Source organism: Balaenoptera ricei, chromosome 5, assembly GCF_028023285.1.
Source record: "Balaenoptera ricei isolate mBalRic1 chromosome 5, mBalRic1.hap2, whole genome shotgun sequence".
NCBI lineage: Eukaryota > Metazoa > Chordata > Mammalia > Artiodactyla > Balaenopteridae > Balaenoptera > Balaenoptera ricei.
In genome coordinates, this window is record NC_082643.1 from 49,816,643 (window position 1) to 49,829,365 (window position 12,723).

General features: G+C 42.5%; 1 long non-coding RNA gene across 4 annotated transcripts in view; it reads right to left on the reverse strand.

Annotated features, from left to right (window-relative positions):
* LOC132365884 (uncharacterized) overlaps positions 1 to 12,723 on the reverse strand; it is a 29,355-nt gene that overhangs the window by 16,303 nt on the left and 329 nt on the right. For 3 of the 4 annotated variants that reach the window (XR_009503296.1, XR_009503295.1, XR_009503293.1), the window contains exons 2-3: positions 12,439 to 12,603; positions 8,124 to 8,231 (exon numbers count right to left, since the gene is read on the reverse strand). This is a non-coding gene — a long non-coding RNA (uncharacterized LOC132365884). The remainder of the gene's footprint in view (positions 1 to 8,123; positions 8,232 to 12,438; positions 12,604 to 12,723) is intronic. The other variant, XR_009503294.1, reaches the window with a different exon arrangement.

Consider the following 12,723-nt stretch of genomic DNA (forward strand, 5'->3'; position numbering starts at 1 on the left):
GGCCACAAAGCACCGAGCTGATCTCCCTGTGCTATGCAGCTGCTTCCCACTAGCTATCTATTTTACATTTGGTAGTGTATATATGTCCATGACACTCTCTTACCCTGTCACATCTCACCCCACCCCCTCCCCATATCCTCAAGTCCATTCTCTAGTAGGTCTGTGTCTTTATTCCCGTCTTGCCACTAGGTTCTTCATGGCCTTTTTTTTTTTTTTTCCTTAGATTCCGTATATATGTGTTAGCATACTGTATTTGTTTTTCTCTTTCTGACTTACTTCACTCTGTATGACAGACTCTAACTCCATCCACCTCATTACAAATACCTCCATTTCATTTCTTTTTATGGCTGAGTAATATTCCATTGTATATATGTGCCACATCTTCTTTATCCATTCATCTGTCGATGGACATTTAGGTTGCTTCCATGTCCTGGCTATTGTAAATAGAGCTGCAATGAACATTGTGGTACATGACACTTTTTGACCTATGGTTTTCTCAGGGTATATGCCCAGTAGTGGGATTGCTGGGTCGTATGGTAGTTCTATTTGTAGTTTTTTAAGGAACCTCCATACTGTTCTCCATAGTGGCTGTATCAATTTACATTCCCACCAACAGTGCAAGAGAGTTCCCTTTCCTCCACACCCTCTCCAGCATTTATTGTTTCTAGATTTTTTGATGATGGCCATTCTGACCGGTGTGAGATGATATCTCATTGTAGTTTTGATTTGCATTTCTCTAATGATTAATGATGTTGAGCATTCTTTCATGTGTCTGTAGGCCATCTGTATATCTTCTTTGGAGAAATGTCTATTTAGTTCTTCTGCCCATTTTTGGATTGGGTTGTTCGTTTTTTTGTTATTGAGCTGCATGAGCTGCTTGTAAATCTTGGAGATTAATCCTTTGTCAGTTGCTTCATTTGCAAATATTTTCTCCCATTCTGATGGTTGTCTTTTGGTCTTGTTTATGGTTTCCTTTGCTGTGCAAAAGCTTTTAAGTTTCATTAGGTCCCATTTGTTTATTTGTGCTCTTATTTCCATTTCTCTGGGAGCTGTGTCAAAAAGAATCTTGCTGTGATGTATGTCATAGAGTGTTCTGGCAGGTGGATTCTTAACCACTGCGCCACCAGGGAAGTCCCTAGATAGTTATTGTTTTAAGTCTAATGTTGCTGAAGGCTTATATTAGGTGTAGCCCCAGCCCCTTGGGCTTGTGGTATTATTTCCTTGGCTTAAAGTTTAGTATTATCTTTAGTTCATAGTTTCCTTGTGAGAATTACTTAAAATTACTTTCCTTCTTGGTTAAGATTAATTTGAAACTAGATACTGATAAGTACAATCTGTAAATCCACTCAACAGGCATACAAATAGCAAAAAAGTTACAGTATATCCTGAAAGCAAACAGCAAGGATGCCACTATCGACCTCTTCTAGTCGTAGAATCTTCCTTAGGGTATTTCCTTCACTGCCTGTGACATGAGTCGCCCAAGTAAGAACAGCTATGTCCATCTGTATATGTGTAGGGCACCTCCCTCACTAGTATATGAATGCAATGAGCACACTACCAGACACATAGTAGGCACATGTGTTACAGTGTGTAATACACATGTGTTAAGTGAATGAATACACGTGTTACAGTGTGTAATACACATGTGTTAAGTGAATGAATAAGGAAGAAAAGTAGATCTTTGTAGGTAGATCTCGAAGATCTTGATCTTGTATGCAATGAAGAACCATGGCAGAGTTGTTTTGGAGCTTTGTTTGTTTATTGTTTTAACAAGAAAGTGAATGATCAGATCTGGTTTTTAGGCTTATAAAATGAGCAGCAGAGTGGAGGATGGACTGGAGTTGGAGAGGGGAAACTAGAGGTGCGGAGACTGGTCAGGGGGCTAGCGCAACAGTCCAGGTGAAAGATGCAAGAGCCTAGGACTTCCCTCGTGGCGCAGTGGTTAAGAATCCGCCTGCCAGGACTTCCCTGGTGGCGCAGCGGTTGGGAGTCCGCCTGCCAGTGCAGGGGACACGGGTTCGAGCCCTGGTCCGGGAAGATCCCACATGCCGTGGAGCAACTAAGCCCATGCGCCACACTACTGAGCCTGCTCTCTAGAACCCGTGAACCTCGGCTGCTGAGCCCATGTGCCGCAACCGCTGAGGTCCGTGCACCTGGATCCCGCGCTCGGAGATGGGAGGGGCCACCGCGGTGGGAGGCCCGCACACCGCAGCGAGGGGTGGCCCCTGCTTGCTGCAGCTGGAGGGAGCCTGCGCCCAGCGACGAGGGCCCAATGCAGCCAAAGAATAAATAAATAAATAAATTTATTAAAAAAAAAAAATCCACCTGCCAATACAGGGGACACGGGTTCCATCCCTTGTCCAGAAAGATCCCACACGCCATGGAGCAACTAAGCCCGTGCGCCACAACTACTGAATCTGCGCTCTAGAGCCCGTGAGCCACAACTACTGAAGCCCATGCGCTTAGAGCCCATGCTCCGCAACAAGAGAAGCCAGCGCAATGAGAAGCCCACGCACCACAGCAAACAGTAGGTCCCGCTCGCCACAAGTAGACAAAGCAGCAACAAAGACCCAACGCAGCTAAAAATAAATTTTAAAAAAATTTTTAGTTATTAAAAAAAAAAGAAAGATGCAAGAGCCTGAACTATGGCAGAGACCAGGCGAATGGGTATGAGATAAAGTTCATGAGATGGAGTTGACAGCACTTGATGACTAACTGGCAGTGGGGGTGAGGAAAGTGGGATTAATTCAAGTTGTCTAGTTTGCAATGTGAGACTAGAGCTCAGGAGGAAGGCCTGGGGGGTGGAGGGGAAGCGATGTATTTGGAGGTGATAATTAAAACAATATTTGATGACGTTTCTCCCAAGGGGAGTATATATTTGAAAGATGGGTCCATCCTATCACTACTCACCTTTAAAACTGTTGGCCACCTATGATCTAAAAGATAAAATCCAAATGTCTTTTTTTTTTTTTTTTTGGCTGTGCCGTGCAGCTTGTGGGATCTTAGTTCCCCGACCAGGGATTGAACCCAGGCCACAGCAGTGAAAGTGCCAAGTCCTAACCACTGGACCACCAGGGAAGTCCCCAAATCCAAATATCTTAATCTGATATTCAAAACCCTGCCCAGTCTAGTACAAGCCTATCTCTTGCTCAGTCATTTATTCAACCCACCAGCCTTCACATAGAGCCTGGAAATGCCATGGTCTATGTTGGGGACAGAGAGATAATAAGTCTTGGCTGTTGTCCTGGGGGGAGGTCTACTGCGGAAGAGAGACAACAAAACAGACCAATAGCTTTCGATAAAATCAGGATAGTAATGGGGACGATCTCATAGGGTTGTAGCAGGCATTAAGTGAGTTCATACACATAAAGCCCTTAAAACAGTGCTGAATATGCACTAGCTATTATTATTATAGGAGACGCATGTACTGGGACTGGGGGTGTGGCTCCTTTGACTGGGCGACCACTGAGTTGAATCTTGAAGAGCATTTAAGTTAGCCAGGATAAACGGAGAAGGGGTGGGGCTGGGGAGACATTCCTGAACTTCCTCCTATTCCCTTGTATAGTGAGATGAATAGTGGCCACCCAAAATATACGTCCATGTCCAAGTCTCTGGAACCTGCGAATGTTACTTTACTTGTAAAAAGGTAAAGATCTGCAAATGTAATTAAATTAAGGTTCTTATGATCAGATCATCCTGGATTATCTGAGTGGGCCCTAAATCCCATGACGAATGTCCTTGTAAGAGACAGAAGAGGAGAAGGCCATGTGAAGATGGAGCCAGAGATGGGAGTGATGTGAACATAAGCCAAGGAAGTTAAGGAATGCAGACGGTTACCAGGGGCTGGAAGAGGGAAAGAAGGATTCTCTCCTAGAGTCTCCAGAGGGAGTCTGGCCTGCCAGCACCTTGGTTTCCAATGTCTCGCCCCATGAACTGCGAGAGAATAAATCTCTGTTATATTACTGCTTCCACCGCCACCTCCCAGTTTGTGATAATGCATTACAGCAGCCCCCGGAAACGAATACACCTTGTTATTCTGAGTCCTCTCCACAGCTAGTTCTTTGCTAGTGGTGAAGAGGACACAGGCCTAGCTCTCACGGAACCTGTGTTCTTGTTGAGGGGACCACATAAAAATGAACAAATAGAAAATTTATTTGTAATAGTGGAGTGTTAGGTGCTGTGAAAGTAGAGCACCAGAATTGTATATCCAATTGTCCACTTGCCATCTCTACTTAAATACCTAATGGGCATCTCAAACTTAACTTTCCCCAAATAGAAGTGCCTGGAGGTGCCTGTCAGTGGAAGCTGATTGATCCACACAGTCAGGAAAGGCCTCTGCGAGGAGGTGACACACGCAGGAATGCTGAGGGTGAGCTCAGGCAGTGACTGAACGAGGGCGGTTCAGAGCAAAATGCTCATTTTTTGGTTTTGTTTTGTTTTAGGAAGGAAAGCAGCCCTTGAGAATGACGAGAGGACGAGGATGAAGATAACAAGGGGGAGGGGTAACAGAAGGAGTAAGGGTCCCGAGGAGGCAGAAGTGATGTGAGGCTAAGGGGAGAAAGCAGAGCAGGGATCAGGGTCCTCGAAGGGAGAAGCAGGAAGAGAGCAGGGGTTAAACAATGCTGACTCAAAACTCAAACTGTCGGAGTTTGAATCCTGGCTCTGCCACTTATGGGTTACAATATAGTAGGAAATCACATTATTTGGATCTTGATGTCCTCCACTATAAAATAAGGATACTAATAGCTCCTACCGCATAGGAATTTGTTCGGAGAATTAAATATATTAATATGTGTGAAGTACTTGGTTCCATGTCTGGCGCAGAGCATGCAATCAATGTCATTATTACTATAGAGATCATGAGAAGGGACATCAAGTCTGGAATCAGAATGTGAGTACTGGAAGCAACTTCAGAAGCATCTGATCTAATTCCTTCACTGTACAAATGGAGAAACTGAGACCCAGAGAGTTTGTATATTGACCAGTTTAAAGAGATAGTTTAGGCAGAGTCAAGACTAGAGTAACTGCTTGAAAGTCTGCGCTTTTTCTAGGTGAGCATCACAGATAGACTTGGGAATCCTAAGAATACAGGTGGTAATTGAATCTGGAAAAATAGACAACATCACTCAGGTAGAACCCAGAGAACGAGTAGGGAACATGGAAAGAAGAGTTAGCAAGGGAGAGTCAGAGTTGGATCAGGGAGGTAAGAGAAGAACCAGAAAAGAGCAATGGTCATAGAAGCCAAGACAGAGATTTCAAAGGGAGAAAATGGTCAACTGGGTCAAATACTCCAGAGAGTCGAGGAAAGATTATGACTCTGGTGCAAAATGCTAGATTTGAGGTCAGCTTGATTTGAGCACCAGTTCCACAAACCACTAAGCTCTGAAACTTGGTTTTCCTATATGTAAAATCGGGGTATACATGGAAAATCTGCTGACTCCTTTAACAAACTTTAAACTTTTAAATCTTGTAAAGTTGTCAATGGAGGGAGACTTTTCCATTTGGGGAGGGGTCAGTGGACCTTACTCCAGACCCTGGAATTAACCTTACTCGCTGGGTGTCTCACACTAATGTCTATTACAGCCACAAGCAGCAGACTGGCCTTAGGGGAACAAAACAGGATTTTATAGTTTCTCTCACTGCCATAGCATGACTGAGACAGGTCATAATATTTAAGCAAAATACTACTAAAGATTAGACCCCAAATGCTGAGGCTGATTATGGATGTCTTTTCTTCTCTTTCTAGGTTCCTTCCCTAGATAAATTCATCTAATCCCATAACTTTCAAATACCATCTCAATGCCCAAGACTCTCAGATTTATATCTCCAGCTCTGACCTCACTCCTGAGCAATTGCCTATTCTAGATCATTACTTAGATGGCTAATGTTCAGCGCAAACTTAACCTTTCCAAAAGGGAACACTCATCTTCCTGCCCCCAATCTTGGTAAATTTATATTCAACCCACTAGCACATTCTCCAGTTTCTATCTCTAGAATATTTTCCAAATCTCAATACTATACACCCAATACCTTGCTATTCCAAGCTACCACCATCTCTTGCCTCGCCCTCTGCAGTCATCTCTGACTGGATTTTCTGTTTCTACTTTGGCATCCCCTATAATCTACCCTCAACACAGCAGCCAGATGTTCTGTTATACATAAATCACATGTAACTCTCTTGATTATAAACCTCCAATAGCTTCCCATCACGCTTAGATGAAAACCCAAACCCCATTAGGCCTTGCAGGACCAAGACCCTGCTCACTGTTTGGACTTCTTACTCCACACTTTCGTCCTTCACTGTGCTCCAGCTTAGCCCCTGGTTTTCTTTCTGTTCCTCAAATACACCATACTCATTTCTTTTCTTTTATTTTCATTTTCTTTTTCTTTTCAAACTTTAAAAAAATTATATTAATTTATTTATTTGGCTGCATCGGGTCTTAGTTGCATCATGCGAACTCTTAGTTGCTGCATGTGGGATCTAGTACCCTGACCAGGGATCGAACCCAGGCCCCCTGCACTGGGAGCGCAGAGTCTTAGCCACTGGACCACCAGGGAAGTCCCTCATTTTCTTTTTAAAATATATATAATTTTTATTTGTCAATTATACCTCAATAAAGCTGGGGAAAATATTGCAGGCTTGGGCAACTTCCCCCAATTAAAAAAAACAACAACAAGAGTTTCTTTCCTTGTTAGGAATATACTTGATAATAAAGCATGAACAATTATAAACACATATTTTTTTCCTTTTCTGATAAGAATTTTGTGGAATAAGACATAGAGAACAGACTTGTGGTTGCCAAGGGGGAGGGGTGTGGGGGAAGGATGGATTGGGAGTTTGGGATTAGCAGATGCAAACTATTATATATAAAATGGATAAACAACAAGGTCCTACTGTGTAGCACAGGGAACTATATTCAATATCCTGTGATAAACCATAATGGAAAAAAATATGAAAAAGAATATAAATACATATATATGTATGTATAACTGAATCACTTGGCTGTATGGTAGAAATTAACACAACATTGTAAATCAACTATACTTCAATAAAATAAATTTAAAAAAAGAATTTTGGGAAATAAATGTATCACAATTCTTGTGTTTGTATGGCACAAATCTATAGCAGTTCTACAAACAACCAGCATATTTGTGTGTGAAGTAAAATGCTTTAAGCTCCAAACTATCAATATTAAAGAGTAAATTTCAACCATATGTTAAGAGAAGAAAATAAATTATCTTTCTTATTCTCTCTAAAGAGGAGAGTGAAAATTTTGATGAGATGGTCAAAGAGTGTGCACTAAACAATACAGACGAAGTTGTCATAAAAGTTTATTAGGCAATTAATTTATAAACATATTATGCTAATTTATATGGAATTTGTGGCATTTTGCTAGCTTTCTATAATATCACACTCATTTCTGACAAACATTAGCTATTCCCTCTGTCTGGAATGCTTTCCCACCCTGCTCCCCTCTCTTCCACCTTCACATGGCTTGTCTCCTCCTTATCACTGAGGTCCCTGTTGATCGGTATCTTCTAAGAGAGAACTTCCCTGTCCATCCTGGCCAGAGTAGCTCTCCAGTCAGTATCATATCAGTTGGCTTTTGTATCTCATCACTTATCTGGTGATACTTTCTTGTTTATTTTTATGTTTATTGTCTCTTTTCCCTACTGGAGTATAAGTTTCCTAAAAGAGATTTTTGTCTGTTTGCTTTACCATTGTGTTCCAGCCCCAGAAAAGCACATACATGGTAGGCCCTCAATAAATATTGATGAATAAATAAATGATTAAAGGCTCAGGACAGGAGAAGGGAAATAAATGCAGAGAGCCCCATATCATTCGATGATCTGGCTTGTAACTTAGCACCCTCAACCTCAGCTTGTAGCCCAGCATAAAAATGCTTTCCCCTTGCTACTTCAGAGCACCCTCGGGAGTACCCAGACTTGTGGAAATCCAAACCTGAGAGAGACAGAGAAGGAGGAGGAGGGGGAGGAGGGGGAAAAGGAGAGGGAAGAAAGCGGGGGAGAGGGAGAGAGAGTGGGCCAGCACCCTAGTTTTCTCTCCTGCCTTTCTGTGGTACATCTTAACTATAGCTTCACCTGGGGATCTGTCCACCTACCTGGAGGGTTGACATTGAACAGCTGCACCTTCTTGGGTGGAGATTCCATTCTACATCCACAGTAGAGGTTTGGACTGAAGGCAAAGAATAAGCACATCGGAATACATCCTACAAAACATACATACATATTGATAGCAAGGAGAGCTACTTCCTGCAAGACGATGACCTCTGTCCTACACAGTTCCCATACTTGTTTTGAGGATCAAATAAAGGAGAGTAATCTAGAACGTGACACACATGCGTCAGTCACAATACTATACTGTTAGCAGAGCGACTGCTCCTGGCAAAATGCCATTTGTGTTACTCATACCACGGTACTAAAGACTGACGTACATGATTCATGGTTATCCTCTCCATCCTAGATGACTTCAGTAACCTGCGTGACTCATTCAACACCCTGTCTCACAGTTCCCTGATGTTATCTCCTCCAGTGCCTCTCACTTCCACTACATATGGTCACACTCTGAATCTTGTCATCACCTCCAAGTGATCCCACTTTGGAAACCTTAAGCCCCAAGACCTAAGAATATTTGATGCCCTGATTACAGTAACCTAAACTTCAAGCTCTATATACACTTACTGCCTTTGTACCTACTTTTCAGCCCCACCAAGACTTCTTCAAATCTTTTCTCCTGATCTCTTGGTCCCCTAATGAATGCAATAGCCATTTTTCTTCTTTCTGTTCTCAATGGGATAAGTGTCTGTCTCTGTCCTGTCCTAGGTAATCTCTCCACCTGGACTCTGGACTCCAGCCCCACCCCCATGCCCTGTTTCATCAATTATTTACCCTCTCCTCTAGGTCTTTCAACTTATCCTCTCTTGGCTTTTTTCCCTCAGCGCATAGACATGATCATATCTCTTCTAACAACTACCAAAAACAAATCTTAGGTTACATGATCTGATATTCTCCATATCTAGAATTCTCTTTCTCCTTCCTTTCATGGTCAAGTCTTTCTTATCCTACTCACTCTGCATCCCTCTGTAACCTGATGTCTGTCCCCACCACTCTTCTGAAACTGCTCCAGACCTGGCCCCAGCGACCTAACAGGCTACGGTCACATTTCACTTCGTATCTAACTTGGCATCAACTCTAGAAAGCTGTTCACCCCTCTGCTTCTGTGCTTCCGTGATACCACGCTCAGTGGTGTTCCTCTTCCCCCTCTAGCTGTTCCTTCTAAGTCTCCTAACAGGTTTATTTTCCTCTTTGTCCTTGGTAAATGTGGATTCACCCTGCACCCTGCTCCTTTCCCACCGCTGGCATATCTCTTTCTGAGCAATTTTATCATCACCTGTGGCTTAGATGACTGTTTATGTATACTAAAGTCATACACTCTTGGAGCCTCCAACCTATATGGCCAACTGCCTCCTAGACATTCCTGTTTTTATGGCCTGTAGGCACCTCAACTTAATATGTCCCAAACTGAATTGATCATCTTTCCCATTTCCAAAACTGACTTTTTGGTCTACATTTACTATTCGCGTATATGGTTACAACCGTCCATCCAGAGACTCAGGCCAGATGCATGAGAGAAGCCAGCTTACTCCTCACCTCCAGACTCCTCTGGCTCCAAATCCTATTGACTTGGCCCCCTATCTCTCCAATCCATCCATTCATCTCTCTTTCTCTGACACTGCTGAACTTAGACATTTGGCTCCCTTTTCTGGATCATCTCAGTAATTTCCAGACTGTTCTTCCTGCTGGCCTCCATCTCCCTCCTCCAGTCTAAAGATTTGATATTGCTTTTTCTCCCTTTGTCATTGTTATTCATTTATGGCTTTTTTTTCTTTAGTGTCTTTTTCAAACTAAAAAGGAATATACTCTCATTGTAAAATAGCCAATAGTTCATAAGGCTGTAAAGAAAAAGTTAGTTACCCCAATCCAATCCTCAAATCTTATTCCCAGTACACTTTTCTTTCTAAAAATAAAATTTTATTAAACATGCTGTATTTCTTCTACTTTAAGAAGCACTTCCCCCGACACACACACACATTTTAACATCTCTGAAATCAAACTGTATCATACAGTCAATGGTGCCTTAGATTTGGTTAAATTCATTATTGGTCTGCAAAGTGCTATTTTTACTTGTTAACATGGGTCATGATTCCAAACCAGCAATTACCTCCAGGATAACCTTAATAAAGTACAAATCTGGTAGGGTCACTACCCTCCCAAAAATTCTTCAAAGATTCCCCTCCCCACCCCACCTCCACTCCCCAGGTCCTTCATTTTCTGACTCCCTCCTACTTCTGCAAGTCTTGTTTCCAGCACATCCTCACACATCCTCTTCCTTAAAGCCAGGTAGATCTGTTTGCAGTTAGTTCCCCAGATAGACTCTGCTGAGCCAGATCTTGGTGCTTTTGTACCAATGTTTCCTCTGCCTCTTCCTCACATCCTCTACTCCAAGTTGCCTCTTATTGGAAAATTGTCCCAATCCCCCAGACTGAGTCTAGGCTCTGCCTTTATGTGCTGCCTCTCAATTTTTCCAGCATCTGATGCACTTAACGCACAAGTTTAAGCCATTTCTCTTGTTTGTTGCTCCCAGTAAATAGTGAGCTCTCAAGCATGTGTTCCAGCACTGCCAGGGCAACATAGGTGCCCCATAAATATTTCTGAAGATGAGGAACTATACATGAGGGAAGCATAAAAATGTTCCCTGAGATAAGGTGAAGAGCATTCTAATTAACTATCACCTTAACCTGAGACAAGAGAGAGAAAAAGGAAGAGAGAAGATCTGGACACCAAACCACCTGGGCATCCAGAAAGCTAAAGCAATGGTTTTGTTTTTCTTCCCTTTCCCCGTTTTCTACTCCTCCAGACCTGCTAATTCCACCCTCAACTAAAGATAATCTGATTTCAACAACCATGACTTTGATGACCCCTTCCTTTCTTTCTAGTCCTAAGTGCTTCAAGTTCAAACCTCTATGTCATCACCCCCTCTTGGCACAAGTCCCCTATTTTGTAACCAGAGTTTTGGAAAGTACCAAAGGGGGATTCTTTCCACTTGCCACTCTTCAGTGCCCCCCTGAGTTTTCTGTTTGGACTCCCTCCTGCCCCAGTTGTGGACACACCTGGCAAGTTCTATCAAGCCTCCATCAAGAAAAAAAAAAACCACACAGACACATACAAAAGGAAGCTAAAGTTTAACACAAAACCTTTATTTTAATAACTAGTCTAAAGGCTTGACGTTAAGGTAGAGACCTCAGTGGAAAACATTTACCCCCTCTTAACCCAGTATTGGGTTTGGATTCAAGAAAATGCTGAAAATAGAAAACAATGTTTCCCAGTTCTTCTTTCTGACCTAAATAATTTAAAGCCAAGGATTGCAATTCATTCATGGAAAAGTACCAGGGTATGTTGGAGACTTAAAACAAAGCTCAGTTAATGTGGGTATGCGGCATCAGTAAAATTGGCCCATGATAACACATGTTGACAATTGTGCGGCCAACATACTTTCAGTACCCTCCCTCAGCAAAAAGAACAGGGACACATGAAACAATTAGAAATAGTAGAGCAAAGGAAGAAAGAGTGGAAAGATGAGGGGAGTACAGGAAGGAAGACTGGCATTGACAGGGCAGGAGAAAATAGGAAATATAGCCAACAGAGCATTCCAAAAAATAAGCATATTTGCTGTCACAGTTGGGGCTGAGGATAAACAACCAGTCACAATGGAAAGAAATAAGAAGACAGCTAAAGAAAAGAATGGGAGAGGTCGTGGAGTCAGATAGGTAAGTAGATAAAACAAGGAAAGTATTTTTGGCATGTAACTAGGACTGATAAAGAAACTGGATAAGACCAGAAGGATTATTACAGAAAGGGCAGGATCAACATGTGGACAAGTGAAATGTAGGGGGAAAGCAACTGTTAGGAAACGTGCTGTGATTCTACTGTCTTGAAGAGGCCAATGTTTTGAAACTAGAGTTTTTCAAGCTCTAGTCTACAAATGGACGTGGAATTAGGAAGTTCACGGCCCCGCAGGGGAGAATTAGAGTCAAGCAGACATTCCAGTGTTGGGAGCAGCAGGGTCAAATCAAGGAGCCTGTAATGCTTAACATTCTGAAGGTGTAGAGGAAACCTCACATTCGGAGGGAAAGACTTCACCACTTAAGCTAACACAAAAGAGACTGTACAAATCTCTTCTTCTGTTCATAAATTGTGTACTAAATAAAAACAAAGGCACCAAATACCTTAACTGTCGAGACGTTAATTCCTGTTCATCTCAGTTACTAGGGAATTCAACATCAAATTAGATTTTTCCGGCACCTTAACGTGAGACTGTCAGGAAGGAAAAAGGCCTTCCTTTTTCCTGTAACCAACCTGTAATCTTCAGAGTGATTTCTCTTTTCGGTACAGACTTCGGTGTATTTGGACCCGTAGGCGCCAGGGTCCGGAGGAGCCGCCCCAGCAGTATCACCAGATCAAGATAGGCTTGTTTTGGATGCAAAATGAGTTTTCCCCGACCTCGATACTGCCTCAGGGTATCTGAAATTAATAGCCTACATCGTTAATAAAGGTATGTTTTGGAGAGACAGCAAGATGCTGGTTAATTTGCACCTTCTTCCCCACCCAGCGGCTTCAGCCGTGACTAACGAAGCGAAAGGA